The sequence below is a fragment of the Littorina saxatilis genome, linkage group LG5 (genome assembly GCF_037325665.1).
Source record: "Littorina saxatilis isolate snail1 linkage group LG5, US_GU_Lsax_2.0, whole genome shotgun sequence".
Classification (NCBI taxonomy): domain Eukaryota; kingdom Metazoa; phylum Mollusca; class Gastropoda; order Littorinimorpha; family Littorinidae; genus Littorina; species Littorina saxatilis.
The window spans coordinates 38,233,811-38,243,347 of record NC_090249.1 but is presented as its reverse complement, the minus strand read 5'-3'; the positions used below and the strand labels follow the sequence as shown (position 1 = coordinate 38,243,347).

The following is a 9,537-nucleotide window of genomic DNA, read 5'->3' as shown; positions in this document are numbered from 1 at the left end:
TTGACGCCCTCCCAAAGTCTAAAGTAATTGAAGCCCTCCGTCGCTTCGCTCCGTCGGGCTTCAATTAGCTTTTGTCGGGCGTCAATCCCCGATGAAGACTTTGAAGTTTCAAATGGAAGCATGTTAATCACTTAATGTGTAACTGAACAGGTGGGGGCCTCATGAGATCAAAAAGCTGTGTCTGGCAAGAACCGTAGTGAAGGCATTACATCCGCATCAAAGCGACGAAGGAAAGTGTCCATTCTAGCTCTGCCCTCTAAAGTCAAACAGCAGTAAGTCCACTCATAATAAAGCCAAAATGAAGTATTGCCAGTCATAATTATGATAATATGACTGGCAATACTTCATTTTGGCTTTGATTTTTGTTTGTTTGTTTGCTTAACGCCCAGCCGACCACGAAGGGCCATATCAAGGCGGTGCTGCTTTGACATATAACGTGCGCCACACACAAGACAGAAGTCGCAGCACAGGCTTCATGTCTCACCCTGTCACATTATTCTGACACCGGACCAACCAGGCTTAGCACTAACCCCATAATGCCAGATGCCAGGCGGAGCAGCCACTAGATTGCCAATTTTAAAGTCTTAGGTATGACCCGGCCGGGGTTCGAACCCACGACCTCCCGATCACGGGGCGGACGCCTTACCACTAGGCCAACCGTGCCGGTTTTTGGCTTTGAAGGGCAGGCTAAAGGTAGTCACTTTGATTAACTGGAAATAATTCATGCAAGTTTTTGTCTTAGCTTTTCTTACCTGAATTATTGCGTAAAGCCATGAGGACCACTCATCCTCCTACCTCTGGTGTAATGAGGGTAGTAGTCCATTTTTGCCGCAAGTATCTGGATAAAAAAAAGCATACACAACAAAATATTTTGTGTTGCCTCAACGTGCATGTCCACCCCCCCCCCATGTGACCATCTTATCAAGTTGCAGATATTGCTAGTGGTCAGTGTGTTCCCAACACAAATGTGACAAAGGGGTGCTGGTTTTTGTTTTATTAGGTTGAACTTGAAGAATTTTGTAGTAATGAATGTTTTTGTTCACATCAATTTTGACTCGGTTTAAAGACTTTCATCTGGAATGTTCATAGATCAACCCATAAAAGTTTATCAAATTCCCTTACCAATAAATACACTTTAATTTTCCATGACCAGTGGCTGAACTTCTGTAACACTGACATTCAATTACAATAACATTAACATGCTTCCATTTGAAACTTCTCGGTCTTCATCGTGGATTGACGCCCTCCCAAAGTCTAAAGTAATTGAAGCCCTCCGTCGCTTCGCTCCGTCGGGCTTCAATTAGCTTTTGTCGGGCGTCAATCCCCGATGAAGACTTTGAAGTTTCAAATGGAAGCATGTTAATCACTTAATGTGTAACTGAACAGGTGGGGGCCTCATGAGATCAAAAAGCTGTGTCTGGCAAGAACCGTAGTGAAGGCATTACATCCGCATCAAAGCGACGAAGGAAAGTGTCCATTCTAGCTCTGCCCTCTAAAGTCAAACAGCAGTAAGTCCACTCATAATAAAGCCAAAATGAAGTATTGCCAGTCATAATTATGATAATATGACTGGCAATACTTCATTTTGGCTTTGATTTTTGTTTGTTTGTTTGCTTAACGCCCAGCCGACCACGAAGGGCCATATCAAGGCGGTGCTGCTTTGACATATAACGTGCGCCACACACAAGACAGAAGTCGCAGCACAGGCTTCATGTCTCACCCTGTCACATTATTCTGACACCGGACCAACCAGGCTTAGCACTAACCCCATAATGCCAGATGCCAGGCGGAGCAGCCACTAGATTGCCAATTTTAAAGTCTTAGGTATGACCCGGCCGGGGTTCGAACCCACGACCTCCCGATCACGGGGCGGACGCCTTACCACTAGGCCAACCGTGCCGGTTTTTGGCTTTGAAGGGCAGGCTAAAGGTAGTCACTTTGATTAACTGGAAATAATTCATGCAAGTTTTTGTCTTAGCTTTTCTTACCTGAATTATTGCGTAAAGCCATGAGGACCACTCATCCTCCTACCTCTGGTGTAATGAGGGTAGTAGTCCATTTTTGCCGCAAGTATCTGGATAAAAAAAAGCATACACAACAAAATATTTTGTGTTGCCTCAACGTGCATGTCCACCCCCCCCCCCCCCCCCCATGTGACCATCTTATCAAGTTGCAGATATTGCTAGTGGTCAGTGTGTTCCCAACACAAATGTGACAAAGGGGTGCTGGTTTTTGTTTTATTAGGTTGAACTTGAAGAATTTTGTAGTAATGAATGTTTTTGTTCACATCAATTTTGACTCGGTTTAAAGACTTTCATCTGGAATGTTCATAGATCAACCCATAAAAGTTTATCAAATTCCCTTACCAATAAATACACTTTAATTTTCCATGACCAGTGGCTGAACTTCTGTAACACTGACATTCAATTACAATAACATTAACATGCTTCCATTTGAAACTTCTCGGTCTTCATCGTGGATTGACGCCCTCCCAAAGTCTAAAGTAATTGAAGCCCTCCGTCGCTTCGCTCCGTCGGGCTTCAATTAGCTTTTGTCGGGCGTCAATCCCCGATGAAGACTTTGAAGTTTCAAATGGAAGCATGTTAATCACTTAATGTGTAACTGAACAGGTGGGGGCCTCATCAGATCAAAAAGCTGTGTCTGGCAAGAACCGTAGTGAAGGCATTACATCCGCATCAAAGCGACGAAGGAAAGTGTCCATTCTAGCTCTGCCCTCTAAAGTCAAACAGCAGTAAGTCCACTCATAATAAAGCCAAAATGAAGTATTGCCAGTCATAATTATGATAATATGACTGGCAATACTTCATTTTGGCTTTGATTTTTGTTTGTTTGTTTGCTTAACGCCCAGCCGACCACGAAGGGCCATATCAGGGCGGTGCTGCTTTGACATATATAACGTGCGCCACACACAAGACAGAAGTTGCAGCACAGGCTTCATGTCTCACCCAGTCACATTATTCTGACACCGGACCAACCAGGCCTAGCACTAACCCCATAATGCCAGACGCCAGGCGGAGCAGCCACTAGATTGCCAATTTTAAAGTCTTAGGTATGACCCGGCCGAGGTTCGAACCCACGACCTCCCGATCACGGGGCGGACGCCTTACCACTAGGCCAACCGTGCCGGTTTTTGGCTTTGAAGGGCAGGCTAAAGGTAGTCACTTTGATTAACTGGAAATAATTCATGCAAGTTTTTGTCTTAGCTTTTCTTACCTGAATTATTGCGTAAAGCCATGAGGACCACTCATCCTCCTACCTCTGGTGTAATGAGGGTAGTAGTCCATTTTTGCCGCAAGTATCTGGATAAAAAAAAGCATACACAATAAAATATTTTGTGTTGCCTCAACGTGCATGTCCACCCCCCCCTCCCCCATGTGACCATCTTATCAAGTTGCAGATATTGCTAGTGGTCAGTGTGTTCCCAACACAAATGTGACAAAGGGGTGCTGGTTTTTGTTTTATTAGGTTGAACTTGAAGAATTTTGTAGTAATGAATGTTTTTGTTCACATCAATTTTGACTCGGTTTAAAGACTTTCATCTGGAATGTTCATAGATCAACCCATAAAAGTTTATCAAATTCCCTTACCAATAAATACACTTTAATTTTCCATGACCAGTGGCTGAACTTCTGTAACACTGACATTCAATTACAATAACATTAACATGCTTCCATTTGAAACTTCTCGGTCTTCATCGTGGATTGACGCCCTCCCAAAGTCTATAGTAATTGAAGCCCTCCGTCGCTTCGCTCTGTCGGGCTTCAATTAGCTTTTGTCGGGCGTCAATCCCCGATGAAGACTGCGAAGTTTCAAATGGAAGCATGTTAATCACTTAATGTGTAACTGAACAGGTGGGGGCCTCATCAGATCAAAAAGCTGTGTCTGGCAAGAACCGTAGTGAAGGCATTACATCCGCATCAAAGCGACGAAGGAAAGTGTCCATTCTAGCTCTGCCCTCTAAAGTCAAACAGCAGTAAGTCCACTCATAATAAAGCCAAAATGAAGTATTGCCAGTCATAATTATGATAATGACTGGCAATACTTCATTTTGGCTTTGATTTTTGTTTGTTTGTTTGCTTAACGCCCAGCCGACCACGAAGGGCCATATCAAGGCGGTGCTGCTTTGACATATAACGTGCGCCACACACAAGACAGAAGTCGCAGCACAGGCTTCATGTCTCACCCTGTCACATTATTCTGACACCGGACCAACCAGGCTTAGCACTAACCCCATAATGCCAGATGCCAGGCGGAGCAGCCACTAGATTGCCAATTTTAAAGTCTTAGGTATGACCCGGCCGGGGTTCGAACCCACGACCTCCCGATCACGGGGCGGACGCCTTACCACTAGGCCAACCGTGCCGGTTTTTGGCTTTGAAGGGCAGGCTAAAGGTAGTCACTTTGATTAACTGGAAATAATTCATGCAAGTTTTTGTCTTAGCTTTTCTTACCTGAATTATTGCGTAAAGCCATGAGGACCACTCATCCTCCTACCTCTGGTGTAATGAGGGTAGTAGTCCATTTTTGCCGCAAGTATCTGGATAAAAAAAGCATACACAAAAAAATATTTTGTGTTGCCTCAACGTGCATGTCCACCCCCCCCCCCCCCCCCATGTGACCATCTTATCAAGTTGCAGATATTGCTAGTGGTCAGTGTGTTCCCAACACAAATGTGACAAAGGGGTGCTGGTTTTTGTTTTATTAGGTTGAACTTGAAGAATTTTGTAGTAATGAATGTTTTTGTTCACATCAATTTTGACTCGGTTTAAAGACTTTCATCTGGAATGTTCATAGATCAACCCATAAAAGTTTATCAAATTCCCTTACCAATAAATACACTTTAATTTTCCATGACCAGTGGCTGAACTTCTGTAACACTGACATTCAATTACAATAACATTAACATGCTTCCATTTGAAACTTCTCGGTCTTCATCGTGGATTGACGCCCTCCCAAAGTCTAAAGTAATTGAAGCCCTCCGTCGCTTCGCTCCGTCGGGCTTCAATTAGCTTTTGTCGGGCGTCAATCCCCGATGAAGACTTCGAAGTTTCAAATGGAAGCATGTTAATCACTTAATGTGTAATTGAACAGGTGGGGGCCTCATCAGATCAAAAAGCTGTGTCTGGCAAGAACCGTAGTGAAGGCATTACATCCGCATCAAAGCGACGAAGGAAAGTGTCCATTCTAGCTCTGCCCTCCAAAGTCAAACAGCAGTAAGTCCACTCATAATAAAGCCAAAATGAAGTATTGCCAGTCATAATTATGATAATATGACTGGCAATACTTCATTTTGGCTCTGAAGGGCAGGCTAAAGGTTAAGGTAGTCACTTTGATTAACTGGAAATAATTCATGCAAGTTTTTGTCTTAGCTTTTCTTACCTGCATTATTGCGTAAAGCCATGAGGACCACACATCCTCCTACCTCTGGTGTAATGAGGGTAGTAGTCCATTTTTGCCGCAAGTATCTGGATAAAAAAAATCATACACAATAAAATATTTTGCAGGGTTCCACATCACGTAAAATTGGAGGTATTATACCCTCTGACCCCCCCAAATCACGTACGAGACGCTCTTTGAAAGGGTGTCGGTAAGTAACAATTATTTTGCCAAGAGGTATAATAACGTACGACTTGAAGGGAAAAAGGGTATGACTTTGATCGTTTTACAAACGGTACGACTGGTTATGCGACGCTCGAGGTTTTTTTGGGTTTTTTTTTTTCGCGGGAGACTAATTTTGGAAAGCTTCACCGGCGATCTCGACACGTGTTTTACTGTCTCCGGGAAGTCGGCGCTGTCAGCGTGACCAGAGTTACTTCCCCTCCGCTATTTTCGGTTCTGTTGGTTCCGCGAAGACCGCGAGCGTGCAAGTTTGCAGACGATCAGTTTTGTCACTGACTTTGTGTTTGAAAAGGCCACGACCAAGAAAGCCTGTTGCAGTTGATCCAAAACAATGAACTTTGACGTTTGCATTTTTGCGATACCTGATTTTAGCATTTTTGGTGACATTCTCTTGACCATTCCAATCACTTCTGTACCCTGTGAGAGAGGCTTTAGTCAACAGAACCGGGGGAAGTCAAAGCTAAGGAACCGACTCTCAGTGGAGAGACTGGCCTAACAAAATGATGATTAAACACGTAGGCACTGACCTAAAGCGTGACATCACTGGAAGGGCGGCATTGCAAGTGCACGGAGCCATGAGGAAAACTAAGGAAATCTGTTGACAGTGGCTGTGACTTGCAAAACAAAACACCAAGACTTCACCCAAAGACTGAGTTACAGAGTAATAATTATTAGAGCCATACAGTTGCAACGCCCTTTCAATGATGCCACGCTTTAGTGTGTTGAAACTTAGATTGAACTGTTGTTGTGGAGAGACACAGTCACAAGTGTGTTGCAGATGTGAATTTCAACAGGCACTTGATAGGTGTGTTGTTAATTTGTAACCAACAACTGAACAGGCAAATAATTTCAAACTTATTGATACTCATAATAATATTCTTGTTGTTGTGGAACTGAACTGACTTTTCATAGCATTACCCTGAATTTTGGGGGAAAATAACTGTGGCACTGCACTGGTAAACTCATAATTGTCAGTTGGTGGCTGGGTTCTGGGTTATTAATAAAAGTTTACTGTTCAGAATTTCAAGCCAGTTTACTTGTTCGTTTTGTGAAAGCTCTCAGCCTCTGACTAGTGTTTTGATACCCCGGTAATTGCTGTAAATGTTTAAGTGTTATCATAGACCTGTATTAGATAAATGGTGTTATTCACTTATTGTAATGCTACAAGCAAGAATTTACACATATGACATTTCCCAATGGTCATAAATTATTTCCTTTATTCAAAGCACTCTCAAATTGACAATGCAATCTGCACACATTGACATCATGCATATATATGCAAGAACCTGGTAAAACAGCAAAGCAATACACAGAGTCGCCGACAACATGCCATACCCTTTGATCAATCAGGAAAGGGTATGAAAACCCTTTACTTTTATGGTGAAAGGGTATGAATACCCTTGACCTCAGAGCCTGTGTGGAACCCTGATTTTGTGTTGCCTCAACGTGCATGTCCACCCCCCCCCCCCCCATGTGACCATCTTATCAAGTTGCAGATATTGCTAGTGGTCAGTGTGTTCCCAACACAAATGTGACAAAGGGGTGCTGGTTTTTGTTTTATTCGGTTGAACTTGAAGAATTTTGTAGTAATGAATGTTTTTGTTCACATCAATTTTGACTCGGTTTAAAGACTTTCATCTGGAATGTTCATAGATCAACCCATAAAAGTTTATCAAATTCCCTTACCAATAAATACACTTTAATTTTCCATGACCAGTGGCTGAACTTCTGTAACACTGACATTATAGTGACAGTCAGTGTCACTGACAAGTCAGCGTCCCTGTCAGCATGCAGCAGCACTCGCTGCACTGTGACCTGAGAGTGAGAAACTATACTCTATAGACCCAAATGAAACACAGCACTCTGAACGTTTTCACACGACATATTTTACTCGAATTTGCAAATGTGTTCTTCGGGTTGGTAGACTAAACGCTTACAATTAAGCTTACATCGAAAGAAATCGATGCGCCGAAAGTTCACCTTCGTCGCTTCGACAATGTTCAGAATCAGAGCACTCAGCACTGACTCGACTGAGTTGTGGAGAGAGCGATGTGGAAAGTAAAAATCAGGCTTATGATCAGCATTGTATTTCAAATTACTTACGTATATATTTTACATTGCAAAACAATCAAATAAAGTCATCAAAAGTTGTTTACCAGCAGAGCACATCAGAAAAAATGGCGTCCTTTCACATCTCCGATGAGGGCGGCAGGTCAAATTTCGTCTGACTGTGGTCGAACCATTTGAAGATCAATGGATCCGTGATGGCTCATAGTGTGAATTGTGTATCTTTTCACAAAAGACAAGTTTCGCAAAACGAGAAGAAGCACGAATGGGATACGTATTTCATTATTTCGAGTAAAACAAAATTCCCACAAATCTCATTTTTTTTACAAGGAACACTCTCAGATAAAAATATATTTGACAATTTATCATAGTTGCCCTAAATACCCCATTTTCCAAAGGTCAACATAAGTCTCAAATTTACTTTTTGATTTTTTTCCTAAACGGTAAATCCCAAATTGATGCCATTTACAGACAAGACACTTTGGGCACTGTCTTCTCATAGCGCATAGGGTCGATGCTGTCAGTCCAATGGGATTGCAGAAAAGGGGCCAAACCTTAGGTCGACCGATTTTCGGTCGACCTAAATCGAAAGTGTTGTAAAATGGGGGCCTTAGGGCGACAATTGGTCGACCTAAGGAGGCTTTAGGATTTATATATATATATATATATATATATATATATATATATATATATATAGCTATTCTGATGAACACGTGGGGGAATTCGGGGGCTGTGATTGGATGGTCTCTTCCGATCATCAAAGCATAATGCTACGGAAGTCGGCCATTTTTCTCAATATCCAAAAGCATATTGTCAATAACAAAGACGCATGGTTCCGGTTTACCCACCTGTACCACACGATGTTTCACTGAGTCGACAACAGCATACACTGACAACTTGAAATTCTTTTCGGGAATGTTTTTCAGCTTTACAAATGTCGATAGCATACCCTTTTCTGCTAACTTCCCGATGAAACAGGACTAAACCTATTATTTTTCTGTCCCTAAACACCACAAAATGCCCAAAGTCGAAAGATGTAGTACAAACAGGGGAGTACAACGGAACAGCCGTTTTTGTGTGCCTGTGAGCTTAGTTCACAGTTGCCGACTGACACAAATTTTCGCATTCGGCTTTTCTTATCTCGTAACTCCACACTAAATACCCCACTTCCCTCTGAAGTATTGATGTACAACCCATGGCACTAACATTCATGTAGGTAGAGGTTACATGCCGAGTCTCAGTGATTATTAAAAATAATGGTCGAAGTTAGCGGATCATGAAAAATGCGAGCTTCAGCGAGCTTTTTCATGACCGCGAACTGAGACCATTATTTTTAATAATCACTGAGACGAGGTGTGTAACCTCTTTATTCCCCCTTTCTTCAGTTATTCAAAGAAAACAGGAGTTTTTGTGCGAAAGTTTGATCGAATCCGAATCACTCAACCAGTCAACCTGCGCAGGCGATCGATTAATGCGCGGTTGTATAGTTCCGTGCAAATCATTCCATTCTGTTAACACTTCTTGTCAGTTTCCCTGTTTTAGACTAAAATCAAGTACACAGATGTGCTTTTATTCTGCTGTGGCGGTAAAGGCAGATATTGTGTGTTCTGTTTATGTTTTAGTATCGCTTTAAGATAATGTTCTTTCGTCAAATGGGACTAGCAGACGAACTTTTGCACCCGTGTTCCAACGTTAATTACTGTATGAAGTTCAGTTTTCTGGGGAAAATAGTGTATGAAACCGCTTTATGTTGTTTAAATTGATGAGGTGTGTGCATTTGGTTGCGTGTGATCTGTTTATAAAATGAAATATTGTTGAAAACTGACCGTC

General features: G+C 42.3%; 1 protein-coding gene across 1 annotated transcript in view; it reads left to right on the top strand.

Moving 5' to 3' along the window:
* The window catches only part of LOC138967069 (very long chain fatty acid elongase 4-like), a 59,413-nt gene that overhangs the window by 20,970 nt on the left and 28,906 nt on the right, over positions 1 to 9,537 (top strand). The gene's annotated exons all lie outside the window — the stretch shown is intronic.